Raw genomic sequence first — 14,835 nt, forward strand, 5'->3', positions numbered from 1 at the left:
CTTTCTTCCACTGAGGCAGAGGGTGGCACAAGGCAGCTGATCTTCCCATGCCAACATAAGCAGGCAGGAAACCAGTGATTGAAAGGATCGGCTACCCTTGGCTCCAATGGCTGGCCTGCTATTTCACTTCAGGAGGTGCAGCGGGAAGGATTTCATCTGATGTGCCACACCCAAGGACTGCGTGACGAACGTGCGAGGAAGAAGAGGCGGGGGCCGCTTTTGACTGTGCCCACTTGCTTGCCCTCTCTCTAGGCAGCGTAGTCAGGCCCAATACCCACCACACAGGTATGCAAGTGAGCAAAGTCAGTCGCTTGTTGTGCACCCTCTTGCAAGTTCACCTTTGTGCTCTCGCTCTCTTTCTCTCTCTGGATGGTCCAGCAGCCGGGGTTGGGTGCAGTGAGCTCAGTACTGCCATCCCGCTTGCTCGCTCCAGGTGACCCTTCTCAGCCCAAACTTCCCGGCCCCCCAACTAGGGTAAGAGAGAAAGTCTATGTGGTGCCTGCTCCTAATCCTCTACCAGGGCAAGAAGAGAGGATGCTCCTCTGAGCGCTCTCACCCTCTGGCTCACACAGCAGCAGGGCCGGGGCCCAGACTCCCCACCTGTAGGGAGAGATCAGGGGAGGGCAAGGAAGATGCTGCTGTTCCTTGCGGGATCAGCTGCTGCCCCTCCACCCTTTCTCTTAGTATAGTGGGGGGGGGGAGAATTAGGCAAGCGGTGGCTGGCAGGGTGTTACTCCTGATCTCTCAACTGCCCTCTCTCATCGGGGCAGGACTGGGCTCAGGTGGTCTGCCAGGAGCAGAAGGGGTGACTGCTAAACTCACCCTCTCTCGTTCTCTCTGGTGGCACAACAGGGCACAATGCCCCCCCCCCCGCCCCACACACTATTGTGCCACCCCCAGAGACGGGGCCGGGGAGCTCCTGGAACAAGCCCCCGGCTCTGCCTGCTTGCGCACCTCCCGCGCTCTCCCTTCGGGTGCTGGGCCCGCGAGAGGGCTGGGGCTGCCCGCACCACCTGGACGGGGGTGGGAAGCACTGGCAGAGGCAGCCGCCCCCTCCTCTTGCTTCCCGGCCCTCTGTGAGCACAGCACAGCGGGCCCAGTCCTTGCCCTCGCTCCTCCTCCAGGGAGCCGGCCCTTGGGAGCGCGGGCAGGCCGCGGCAGCCGCCCTCCTCCTCCTCCTCCGCGGAGGCGTCGCTGTCCTGTGCCGGGCACGGAGCGCGGGAGGGGGCAGCGCTGGTCCAGCCGATGGAGGCCAAGCCTCCCCGGGACTTCTGCGACTCGGAAGTGGCCAGCGGGCCCTCCTGCGACGGCAGTTGCCCCGCGGCCCTAACCGCTGGTCCGCTCGCTCGCTCGCTGCGCGTCTCCGTCGGCAGCGCGGCGGAGAGCGGCAGCGCGGAGCGGGCACGTTGCGGGGGGCCTCCGCGCCCTGGGCCCGGCCCCGTCTCCTTGGATCTCTCGTGCCGGGAGGAGCGCCGAGGCCGTCCCGATGCCGAGCTGCAACGTGGTCGTCCCCCGTTGGAGGAGGGGGCAGGTCGGGCATCTCCCTGCGCTTCTGCTCCCCCCCCTCGCCCTCCCCAGCCGCGAGGAGCGCGGCGGCCGAGCGGGCGAGGGAAGACGCGCGCGTCTCGCCGCTGACAAGGGGGGAAAGGGGAGGCGGGAGGGGCCTTGCGCCGAGGAGCCGCTGCGCTCGCACGGGAGGCGCCGATTGGGCAAGGCGGGGCGGGGATCGCGCCGCAGGAGCGGCCCCCTCGCCGCTCACTGGCTCGCTCCGCCTCTCGGCAGGCTCTGATTGGCGAGGAGGGAACCCCCTGTGTCGGAGTCTGCCCGAAGCTAAGCCGCTCGCCTAGGCGAGCAAGTTCTATCGCGGCGCCCGGGCACATGGTCGAGGACACGCGGCAAACGCGTCGCCGCTGCAGCCCAGCCGCTTGGATTAAAGGCTTCTCGCGCCGCGGCCGAGCGGCGAGAGGGGGGACAAAAGCGGAGAAGAGTGGGAGGGAAAATAATTTCAATTTTTTAAAAATTAAAAACAAACAGGTAAGGCTGCCTCGTGAGCGATCGCGAGGGGAAGGGCTTGTTCCCCCCCTTGCCTTGGTTGTCCCTCCTTGCAAGCCCCTCTCCCGAGTCTCAGGGCAAAGTCGGATGACGAGCTGCAGCTTAGACTCGCAGGCGTGTGTCTTGCATGCATCCCGAAGTTTCGTTTCCGATCGCGTTTGCTCTTGAACTGCTCCGTGGCAAAGACGCTGCCTGTGCTAATAGAGCCTTTCCGGAGAGAGGTTTAGCATAGCTTGCAAAAACCTTCAGAAGGAGATTTCTGTGTGCGTGTGTGTGTGTGTGTGTGTGAGAGAGAGAGAGAGACACAGAGAGAGAGTCCCTCCCCCCTCCATCCATCATGCCATGGGAAGATATTCCTGGGAGCAATCGGACTACTACTGATGACCCTTAAAAAGAAAACCACCAGAGAATTTCTCATGAAGTAAATCACGTAGGCAGCTGGGACGAAGCCGGCTACTCTTGCGAAAGGGAGCAAAAAAGAAACAAGCCGAAACACAAACAAACAAACATGCTTGTCTTTTTTTCCTTTTAATGTGCTGGAGAGCTCAAGTATCACCACCTTGTGCTTGGCCTAATATCCGGTACCGATGCTGTGGATGGAAAGGATAGTGATGCAGAGAAGATCTGTGCCAGTGCCTCTGTAGCTTCCTCCATCCCTTGGAGCCTAGGATGTTTCATAGTTGTGCAAATGTGGAAGTGAGAAGCGGGCATGTTTAAAAATTAGCATGCACTTAGGAAGGTTAGCTCTGCGGTGTTTGGATGTTTTGCGTTTGAGTATAGTCTCAGAGTTTTTAGAATTGGCTTTTCGCCCTGTTTGGATGCTCAGACATCCAGTTGAGGAATAAAGTAAAAAAAAAATTTAAAAATGACCTTTTGTGTAATGCTCAGGTCTTGCCTCTGTAATTCAGGTGAGTCCCAGTTGCCTCAAATATCACGTTTGTTAGCAAAACAGGGATGGGTTTATGAAAGGGGGAGATTTGTGACCAGTGAAGCTGTTTGATTCTGCAAATTGAATCGTTGATACTTTAATCCTTTTTCATTGTTAGGAAGAATAGCCCTGTTTGATAGATAGTGACTGGAATCAGAGCTGACTTGAAATGGCATTCTTGACTTTATAGTTTCCTCTAGCAAGACATACTGCCCTGTCTCTCTCCCTTCCTGCAAATTAAAGTGAGTTATCTCAAAGCTTTGCTGGATATAATAATGTATTGGTAGGAAAACAACCATCACCACCACCTGAGCATGGTAATGATGTACAAACTACTTTAGGGTTTTGGTTTTTTTCCAGACGATGTGAATAATTTTGGTGGTAGATGGCACCAAAGACATCTCTTCCATATTCTTTTTTAGTCTAAGTTGGGTATGCGTTTCTTTCGGCAAAAGTAGATTTTCTTTTGCTACCTTAATTCTTGGATGATGAAAGTGATAGGTAAGTAGCCAGATATTCTAGCAGGTTTGCTCCAGGAAGCAGCAGTAAGAATTCTGGTTGAAGCCTGGCATATGAATTGTAAAGGCAAAGCAGACAGATTATCAAAGAAGGATCTTAATTGGCATACTGGCACTAATGTTATGAAGAGTTTCAAAGGTCACAGCAATTGGAATTATGATGTTTAGCAATAACATTACTGTAGATCTCATTAAAAGTATGTGCCCCGTCTGCGTTGTTACGCTTACCGTTGAAATTTGTGGCTAGAGATTAGATCTGTCTTCTGTTCAAAATCCCAAATCTAACTTTTAAGTCCCTGAAGCTGTGAGTACTAGAAGGATTGTAAGGTAGATGGCCTGTTTTGCCTATAAAAAAACAATGACAAAGAATCCGCCAACCCGCAGAAATAGGACTAAGAGATTGAGTGATGATGTTTTTGCATTAAAATAATGTTCCCGTTGATTTAGATCCTTTATTATCAAAGCATAATTAGTTAGGGATTAGACAGGGAAACAGGACATAGTGATATATGTATTACAGCCCAAACCAGTAAGGCTATTCATATGTGAATATCAAAAGTTTACAGGCTTTGTTAGAACTACACCTGGAAGGTTTGAGCTGGTTAATAAGAAAGAGATAAAAAACAACACCATTCAGTCTTTAATAATGATCATCTTTCTGCAGAAAGATATTAATGTCTTCAGGGTTAATCAGAGGACATTGTACCTTTTACAAAGTAGAAGATTATAACTAATTAAGTACTGCTATAGGTCAGAGGGATGGTGTTAAAAATTAGGCAGACATCCTTCAGTCTCCTTGTGCTGATTTAATTGCAAGGGGCTGCTTCCCTTGCACGTAAGAGAGTAATTTCAAAACATCTGTAGAACTGCAATTCATCTTAGAGTTTGTCCAACAACTACAGCCAAAGTGTTGGCATCTATTTATCATTCACATATTCTTCAAAACTGCACCCTAGGTCTTTGGTGCATGCATGTGTTTAACCTTTAGAAAAGTCAGCCGCTAAAGGCTTGGCATATTAGCCATTCATATAGAAACCCATGCTTGATTTATCCTGAGTCAATGTTCTTTCAACAAAGAGGGGCATGTTTTTTTAAAATCCCGAACGTACTCCAAATTCAGCTGGCTAATGGAAGTTGCTTATTTTCAACTTTTAAGTGATCTGGAGCTAAATATAGACAACCAGGGGACTTGGATGAAGTGAGACTGTTTTGCATTCCACTGGCTGTTTCGCCACCAAATATTGCAGTAACACTTCTTTCGTGGGGGGGGAGCACTCCTCATTTGCTTTAGCTGATCAGGCACCATTTGTTCATGCATTCTTTTATGCCAGCCCTGTGTTCTACTTTCTCATGACAATAAGGAATCAGATGAGCCTTGCTGAGGGGGGTGGGGGTGCAGAAAGATAGATGATGCTTACCTTAGCCTCTGTCTGACACAGCTATACGTGTGGCAGCTATAAGCAGCAATACATGAGTGCCTCCTTTGGGAACATGGTGGCTCTGCAGGGAGATACCACAAAATAATCTCTTCTCCTGGGTATTATGGAGACGTCTTAATCCTGAAGGGGAAATCAGAACCAAACAAAGACAGAGTAAGTGCTAGAATTTGATTCACAGGTCTCTGTTTTAGCTATAGAAATAATGTAGTGTAATAAACTGTAATTTCTCTTCCCCCCCTCCCCCATGGACACTTAGGGGATACTTAAGATGTTGTCTTCAGCAGAAGTTGTGGAAGACAAAAGAAGGTATGCTAGAACTGCTAAGAACTTGCATGCGTGCACAGACAGGTAGAAGAAGCAATCCTTTGATAGGCTATCAAAGGATTGAAGTGGAGAGATGGCTTTCCCTTCTAACTAGGAAATGGTTTTCCTCTCTACTTATATTCAGAATGAGAAACAAATAGAATGAGAAGAGTTCAGTGGAATGAATGTTCATTCATGTCAAAGGCTCGTCTGAGATACTCTAGGCTTCAGTTACCCAATTCCTATGGCAAAGTGATTAAAATGTCCGCACCTCAGTACTATTTCCTGAGCCTTGTATCAATAGCTACAATTGCTTTTCTTTTTTTGTCATTTGTTCATTGTGGGAAACCATGCAATTCCCAGAAGTATAGCTACTGCTTGTCTGTAAACTTGTCAATCCCCATTCATTTGCACCTGAGGAACCTGGAGTTAGTTCAGTGTAGCAAGGCCATATGTTTGGACCAGTGCACACTCCTTGAACAATGATCAAATTTAGATTACAGGAAGCATGCCATATATGTGTGAGTCCTTTGGTGACTATTTAGCCAAGTTTAATAATAAGAGGATGTGTTCTGTAGTAAGCACTCTCATCCACTACAAGGAATTAAATGGGTTGAATCATGCCAGCATTAGTTTTAGAGACTCATCTTACTGAGGAGGGCCCTTCCATACCTCTTCCAATTAATGACTTCTGCCTCTGTCTTTAGCTAAAGCCTGGGTCAACTGCAATTTAATTATAGTTGTAATGTATGCTAGATAATGTATTTTCTAGATTCTTCCACCCCTTAATTATCTAGAGTTCATGGAACAAGTATAGTGTTGAACATGCCTGTGAGTTAAAACAAAAGAAAAACGTTTTCTAAGATTGGAGATGTAGTTCCACTTGAAAGCCCTCAGGAGAGAGACTTCGGCGCTGTACTAAAAACGATCCAGTTTCCAAATGGGATTGTGAAACAGAATGACAAATTGTAAATGCTATAGCTGATCAGCTATCATGGGGCAGACCTACTGCCTCCATGGTATTCAAGGGGTTATAGTTCAGACACCAGGGATGACAGTCAACTGTAGAATTATCGCAACACACAGGACATCACTTGACTGAAAGACTGTGGAGTAGTGCGAAAATGAAGGGATAACTCTTGCACTGTTGACCTTGATGGAGCACAATTTTCAAGCTACCATTGCCTGAACTCCCGATCAGGGGTGTTTCTGGGAATAGTAAGAATCAGGGTTAACATTTGGGCAATGCCGTAATACTAAGATGTTAAAGCCATTAAGAAAAGGGGAAGCAGATGTGAAGGAATAATTGAGGGCTTTAAAAGGCTGTACATGACTGTGTGATGGAGGACTCTTGTGAATAATCCTGGCTTGGAAAGCTTCGAGAACAACTGCCTTTACAGAGTAGCCTAACTTATTTTATAACAATAATGCACTGGGGAGTGTGCAGGCTGGAAATCAGGAATGGAGAAAAATACTGATTGGGCAGAGGCCTGTACAGAAGATCAATCTTCCAATAAAATGGCAGACTGAGATTTGGGCTGGAATCGGCCTGTGGATGGGTTTAAAGGGAAAGCAGGGGAACGTTTACCTGAAGGTAAAGGTCAGGATAAGGTTGGAAAAGTGTACATCACTTCAAAAGAGCAACAAGAGAAAGTTTTACTGTTGTTGTAGATACTGTTCATGTCATAAATTCTATTCAGGTTAATGATTCATGACTTCTAAGCCAACTTCATTACCATTATAATTATTATTATGATACTAATGCTAATTATAGTCAAATATAATAATTAGCATTTTTAAATGTAAGGAAAATCTCAGCCATTATGCATCCTGTCTAGAGCTGTAGCAGCATACTATAGTTAGTCTTTATTATGATTGGTCACATACTGTCATTATTAATCAGTCTTTTCTGATATCAGTCCTCAGTGCTAAACATATTTACATGGGAGTACTTTATTTCAATAAAACATATTCCCGTATGAGTATGCTTAGAGTTACATCAGGAGCATCTCATTCCAGAGATTAACATTGCAATCTTAAAATGTAATTTACTTGGAAATAAGTTCTGTTGAGTAAGTGGAAGTTTTTTTCCAAGTAAATGTTCTTGGGATCAGGTGTAAGAATATTTAGTGAAATATTTTTGTCACTGTAGTTTAGAAAACAGTTCCATTCCTGAATGGGACACACTGAAATATATAAAAGTAGCAAGAATTTTTAATAAAAAGTAATCTCTGTAGTTTTATAGACTAGCTATTTGAATATTTTTTTTTAAAAAAAAATCCAGATAAATCATGCAGGATGCTTCTTAGTCAGGGTATATTGTTGTTGTTGCTTTTAAAATCCCTTTTCTATGAAGTATACATGAGGATCACTGCATCCTATTCCAGTACAGAACAAAATAACTGAAGGTTTGTATCACAGAATATGCATCTGTGTGTTCTAATATTCAGATTACTGAACTGAAATTGCTGAGTTGTTTCAGAGTACATGGAGTGCAGTGATTCAAAATGAAAATATTTCAAATCATTGTTAAAAATAGAGTTTTTAATAGAACTTGAGGGGTTTTTTGGAACCCCTTTGAACTGTTTGATCTTCAGTTATAATTAGATGTTTAACATATATGCTAATTGCAACTGCAAATAATTTTTCCTCCAGCTCCTTTTGCCTGTTCATCAATTGTGCATTCCGAAGACATTCAAGGTTGAGACAAGTGCATTTTAAAATGGAATCTTTGAGTCACTTTCTCCTTCACTTAGTACTTTACGCCTTGAAGCAGAGATAACACAAATGACACCTAAATCGTAGGCGGAAGGTGCAGTCTCTTTATTGCTTTCAGTAGTAGTAATATCTGTTGCTCAAGCTGACAAACACAAGCCTGAATGTATGCCTTGGCAGTTAAAAGGCCTTTCAGTAATATGAAAGCTGTGATGATATTTAACGACTTTGTACAGTAAATGATCCTGAAACGATGGTTATACCGGCACATACATATAGCACAGTAATGTGTATTTGTGTGTTTATAGCTATAATGCATACATCTATATGAAGCAGGGGATAAAGTATATTTAATAAATAATTGACTGTTCTGCAAGAATGCAAGGGTATTATAAACTAGATATTGCTTTCTCGTTTTTTAGAACTTACCGCACTGCAATGTTAAACAGACTGGAAAGGCAAAGAAATAAAAGTAAAGAATTTGTGCAGATAAAATAACAGCCATTAAGACTAAAGCAAGTAAACTACCCAGTTGGAAAAATGTGTTGCCACTTAACTGAACAAAAATAATTAGAACAATGAAACACCCTGTTCGCATAATTTGAAAACGGGTAAATAATGAGGTCCTCCTCCAAATGATGCAACTATTTTGTAGGCCAAACTAATTCACTCATTTATTTTTTCAGGTATCCTGGATAGAAAAGAAAACCACTCTGTGGGTCAGGCACCAGGTGTGCATAGATTCACCCCTCCCCCTCTTGTTGAGGGCACCTTCTGGCCCATGGTTCCATTGGTTTAGTATAGTAATGCTTTCTGATATTTTGCATTTTCCTAAGAAAAGCTGTTGGGTTTCCTCTGTTATGAGGTTTGTGAGGTTTCTTACTACATCAGGATTGAAGTACATATTATCAGAAACACAGAGCGTTTGGCCAAAATAGACCTATATCGAGTTTCCCTCTCGTAGTTCAACTTATCTCACAGCTTGATGTCTTTACAGGGGTTCCTAACCTTTTGGAGAAAGTGGGCACTTTTGAAATGTTGAGAGAGTGTTGTGGGCACTCTTATAAAATGGCTGCCATGGTGGGGCTTGCCTGTTCACAAGATGGCAGAGGTGGGGTTTGAACTCCAAAATACAAAACCACTCTGAGCCATCTTTATTGCACATTCCCCCCCTCCCCCCCAGAACACCTCATGTTTACCTGCCAGCAGAAACCAGTGGGCTGGATTAATGCTTAGCATAAGTGAAGTCATGACCTGATGGTCTGATGTTCTCAACGTTCATGCTGAGGGCACCTTGTCAGGGGTGGCTCAGGATACAAATTAGGAGACTTCTTTAGTACAGATGGAGAAGAACTCCTAGTGGGTGCAGTCGAACCCTGGTGTGTGCCTGTGGTAAGGTATACTCAGAGGCAGTGAGGGCGGCAAAGAAGCAACATTTCACTGCCTCCATTCAAACTTCTATATGCCGCCCAGCAGAGCTTTTCAGGGTTGTTCATGGCCTATTACATGCTGGCCCTAAGGAGACTGTAGACTCATCTGAGGCATGCTGTAATTCCTTTGCTAGGCACTTCCAGGATAAAATGTCTTGCATCCGCCAGGTCTTAGACTCAAGTCTTACAGCAGGTGAATCGGGTGAGGTGTCCAGAGCACGGGTTAATCCTGTTTTCTTGGATGAGTTTCAGTTGGTACAGCTTGAGGATGTTGATAAGGTGCTTGGACTGGTTTGTGCAACCACTTCAGTATTGGATCCTTGCCCCTCTTGGCTTATAAAAACTGTCAGGGAAGGAACAGCTGGCTAGGCCAGGGAGGTGATCAATGCCTCCTTGCGAGAGGGAGTGGTCCCGGGCTGCCTCAAAGAGGCAGTGGTGAGACCTCTCCTAAAGAAATCCTGCTTGGACCCAGAAAATCTTAATAATTTAGGCCAGTGGCAAATGTTCCTTTCCTAGGCAAGGTTCTTGAGCTGGTGGTTGCCAACCAGCTCCAAACAGTCTTGGATGAGACTGATTATTTAGATCCATTTCAGTCAGGGTTCAGGATGGGTTTTGGCACGGAAACAGCCTTGGTTGTCCCGTATGATGACCTATGTCAGGAAAGAGACTGAGGGAGTGGGACCTTGTTGATTCTCCTTGATCTTTTGGCAGCTTTCGATACCATTCACCATGGTATCCTCCTGGGGTGATGGTCTGAGTTGGGGGTGGGAGGCACTGCATTGCACTGGTTTCACCCCTACTTGGATGGTCGGCTCCAGAAGGTGGTTCTTGGGGGATATTGCTCAGCCCTGTGGACTCTCCAGTATGGGGTTCTGCAGGGGTCAGCTTTGTCCCCCATGTTATTCAACATCTACATGAAACCGTTGAGTGCGGTCATCTGGAGTTTTGGAGAGCACTGTCATCAGTATGCTGATGACACACAGCTCTATTTCTCCTTTTCGTCTTCTTCAGGTGAGGCTGTGGATGTGCTAAATTGGTGCCTGGCTGCAGCAATGGACTGGCTGAGGGCTAATAAACTGAAACTCAATCCAGACAAGACTGAGATGCTGTTAGTGGGTGGTTCTGCTGACCAGATGGAGGGTGCTCAACCTGTTCTGGTGGGGGTTGCACTCCCCTTGAAGGAGCAGGTTTGTAGCTTCGGGGCCCTCCTGGAGCCAACTTTGTCACTTGAAGCTCAAGTAGCCTCAGAAGCATTGAGTGCCTTCTACCATCTTCAGTTGGTGGCCCCACTTTGCCCCTATCTGGACTGGGATAACCTGGCTTCAGTTGTCTGTGCTCTGATAACCTCCAAGTTAAGGTTACTGCAATGTACTCTATGTGGGACTGCCTTTGAAGATAGTTTGGAAGCTGCAGCTTGTGCAAAATGCTGATAATGGGGACCAGAAGGTCTGAACATATAAAACCAATTCTGGCCTGCTTGCACTGGCTGCCTATATCCTTCTGAGCCCAATTCAGAGTGCTGGTTTTGACCTGTAAAACCCTACACAGCTCGGGACCACAGTACCTGACAGAACGCCTTTCCTGGCATGAACCGACGTGTACACTATGCTCTGCATCGAAGATCCTCCTCCGGGAGCCTCCTCCAAGAGGGTGACAACAAGGGAGAGGGCCTTTCGGTGGTGGCTCCCCATTTATGGAATAATTTCCCTGACGAGGCTCGCCTGGCACCAACATTGTCATCTTTTCAGTGCCAGGTTAAAACTGCCCTCTTCTCTCAGGCATTTGGCAGCATATAATGAGTCTCTGATTGTCTCTGGCTGATTGTTTTAAATTGTTTTAGGTGTATGTTGTTGTTGCGTGTGTTAGTTATTTTTTTTGGTCATTATCTGAATGGTTTTATATTTTATATAATGTATTTTAATGGTTTTTAATTTTTGTGAACTGCCCAGAGAGCTTCAGCTATGGGGCGGTATAGAAATATAATAAATGCAATGAACTGATATAACTTGAAGCTACATGTCATGGAGGAAGAAATATGACATGGGCCTGCCATTTCCTTCAGCCTCCTGTTCCTGATAATTTGTCGTTTCACAGTAGTGGTTTGGGGTATGCCTTTGGCTCCTTTCAGTTTGTGGATGAGGTTGTGCATTATAGTTGCACTCCACATGGCAATTTTCACACTCTTCATCAGGTTTAGTAGAAAGGGTAGCAGCAATTTTGTGTCACAATAAAGGTTACAGCGATCCTGGAGTATAAATGTTGCTTTGGATCAAGACATTTCAAAGTGCTTTGAAAAGAGGCCCTAACATGTTGCAAATGTTTTACTGACATTTCTTATGAAAATTGAGTTGGTATTTTTATCTCTGTTAAATAACAATCTGTTGCCTCTCTGAAATAAGCTGACAGTTTATCAATATCAGATGGAACTGTATGGCTGTAATGGCAGCTGAAGGGGGCACAAACAGCCTCTGTTCAGCTATCTGCCAAACTTTGACTAAGGAAGCTTCACTATTGTTTGGCGGGATGTCTGAATGGTAAAACCATGATTTGAAGTAGGACTTATTTACTGATTGATCTCTTACATTTTAGTACTGCTCAATAGCTCACATTCTCTGGACAGTGTACAAATTAAAAACACCAAATGCATGTGCTCATTATGGTTTGGGAAGTTGTCTGAATGGACAAACCATACTTACAGCCGTAGTTCCATCTCCAGAGCCAGCTGCGTAATAGAAGCAGGAGTGTTGAGTAAATGGAAAACAAAATGAAGCGTGCAAACTCTCAATCGTGGTTTGTTGAGCAGATGAAAAACAAAGCAGAGAAGCAGCTCCAAACCATGACTTAAGTGTGGAAGCTCAAACCATGGTTTGTGTTCTAAATTATGGTTAGTGCAAACCGTGGTTTGGCATGATGTCCAAATTGAGCCATCTTCTTGATTACACATTCCCCCCCCCCACACACACACACACCTCAATTTTTAGCCATGAATGGGGTTGGAAACAAATGAAATGATACCTGTTATGTGTTTAACTGCTAAGCTTTATTTCAAACTGTGGTTTAATTCAAAACTCCACATTGAGGTCATCATTCTGCTTAAAAGATACTGAATCTCCATGTGATAGGCCGGAGTATTGGTAATCCATGATAAGCTTAACAGCGTCCAGCTTGTCTCCCTGTTGTTGAATATATTTCCTTAAGTGATAAGGGGGTGTGATCCATCATGACTCATCTTTTGGTGACTATGATATTAGCTGTTTCTCAGGTCCAGGTTATCAATGAGAGCTGCAGTTATCACATCAGTAATGTAAACTGTATCCTCTTCATGTTGATATTCAATGGTGGTTATTATACTTGTTTGCCTATTATATGTAGAAAAGTTAAAATAAAGAGAATTTCACCCTCCTACACCAGTGGGGTTTCTGTGGGCCCCACAGCAGCTGTTTGAAATAGTTGTAAAACATTTTTATTAAGCATGAGCCACTTCATACTCCATGTTGTGGTTCTTTGATATTAATGTTGAGTCATGCTGAAATCAAATTGTATCTTTATTTTCTGCTAGTACTTTAGAGGAACTCCATGGGACTTCAATAGCAGACTTATACTGTCAAAATAAATGATGAAGGAGGGGTAAAATAACATTTGTTGAATGTGGTTTAATATTTTTTGAATTCACAATAAGCAAAATCTTGATCCAGCATTTTCTCCTGACCAGTGTGGTACTTTAGAGGTTATTTGGGTCATTAGCTGAAGGTATTCTCTCTCCAAGCCAGTAGAGACTAGGGATGTACGAAAGTCACTTACCTTTTCGAAGGGTGACATTCGATGTGGGGGGGAGGCGCTCCGTCCCTCCCCCTGAAATTCTCTCTGGCCAGCTCCGCTCCGCGGAGATTCCGTGGAGCCACCGGCCCGGGCCACCTGCAGCCAGACATCCGGCCGCTGGGCAGCCTGCAGGGACGCAAATGGCAACTGCTGTAGCCACTGCCATTTGCGTCCCTGTATTTTGCCATGATAGGCTACGTAAATATTTATGTAGCCTATCACGGCAAAACTCCCCCCAAAACAGCAGACACAAATGGCGGCAGCTACGGCGGCCACCATTTGCGTTCCCTTTTGTTGTTGTTGTTTTAGCCTACGTAAATATTTATGTAGGCTATTACGGAAAAAAAAAAGGGAACGCAAATGGCATAGTGGCCGCCATTTGCGTTCCCTTAGTTAAGCTGTGATAGGCTACGTAAATACTTAACGTAGCCTATCACGGCTTCCGCAGGGATGCAAATGGTGTCCCTGCGTTAGCTGTGATAGGCTACGTAAGTATTTACATAGCCTATCACAGCTACATGGAAGAAGTGAATGGTGGCCGCATCTGTGGCCGATCACAGCTAACGCAGGGACACCATTTGCAAGTCAGCGCGGACGGCAGCAGGTAGGTGCTCCGTTCCGGGCCCATTTCGTGGAGTGGGGGGGCGGGGGGGCTTCGTTCCGCCATGGATTTTGGGGGGCCGAGTGCACTGGCATTCGGCCTCACCGAGATCCATGGCGGAATTCTCTGACATCCCTAGTAGAGACTGAGACATTGGTGTTTTAAGTAGAGAAACTTTTAAATTGCTCCCACTTCGTTAACAAAGTCTGTTTGTGGTTTATTCCACCAGCCTCTTAAATAGAGACCTTCTGGAGCAAGGAAGTACCTCAGGAGGGATTACTATAAAAAGACATTAAATGGATTCTTTAATCAGAAATGCTTTTATTTGCATTATGGTTTTGCCCTCTGGGTACCTTTCGGAGAGTATTACGCAGAAACTGCATAGCTGAAAGAACTGTGCAGAGAGCCAACGTTTGTTAGCATAAGTCTGCTTTTAAGGCAGATGACGGTTATTAAATATATGAGGTAAATTCATTTATTATCTAGGATGTTTCATGGCTTAGCGATTCAGAGATATGGAAGTTGGCAAAGATGAATTCTTATTTCATTTGAGGCTTCCTAAAACATAATACTTCTCCTCACTGCTGCCCCACAGTATATGTGACCTGGTGTCTGCTTTAATTTCCCTCTCATTTCCTTGTTGGTATCTGACACTTTAAAAAATTGTCCTGTCTGCTAGACATCTTGGTCTGACAAGGAGGAGAAAGCATTCCCATAAGAGCGAGAAAGCTTACAGAGAATTAAAACAGTCATAAGATGTGCCTGCTGTGTGCCAAAGCTTTTATTTTCTGCGCCTGGTCTGTCCTACCACCCAGCATTGTCTTATTTAAGATGGTGAACAACAAACAACCAAAACTACAATATAACCAAGTCACTTGAAAGATGATTTAAATGTTCTATTCACGCCTAAAGAACCCATGAGTGTGCCATGATAACATAAAATCACATTTCTCTCAACCCTTGCGTGACCCTTGTGAAGCATTCCCCTGTAATAATATTTTTTTCTTACAAAATTGTACCAATACCTCCA

At 45.1% G+C, this 14,835-nt stretch overlaps 1 protein-coding gene across 3 annotated transcripts in view; it reads left to right on the forward strand.

Annotated features, from left to right (window-relative positions):
• The first annotated feature begins 1,130 nt into the window (after positions 1-1,130).
• The window catches only part of LOC146347135 (cadherin-7), a 163,770-nt gene continuing 150,065 nt past the window's right edge, over positions 1,131-14,835 (forward strand). Inside the window, exon 1 of one of the 3 annotated variants that reach the window (XM_084849948.1) lies at positions 1,131-1,531. The gene's annotated coding sequence lies outside the window, so the exon portion shown is untranslated. Of the gene's footprint in view, positions 1,532-1,594; positions 2,035-5,191; positions 5,244-14,835 lie in introns of those variants that run through there. The other 2 variants (XM_084849949.1, XM_084849950.1) reach the window with 2 other exon arrangements.

This window comes from Heloderma suspectum, chromosome 4 (assembly GCF_057233095.1).
Source record: "Heloderma suspectum isolate Gila_16-S chromosome 4, 16-S_ref, whole genome shotgun sequence".
Taxonomy (NCBI): domain Eukaryota; kingdom Metazoa; phylum Chordata; class Lepidosauria; order Squamata; family Helodermatidae; genus Heloderma; species Heloderma suspectum.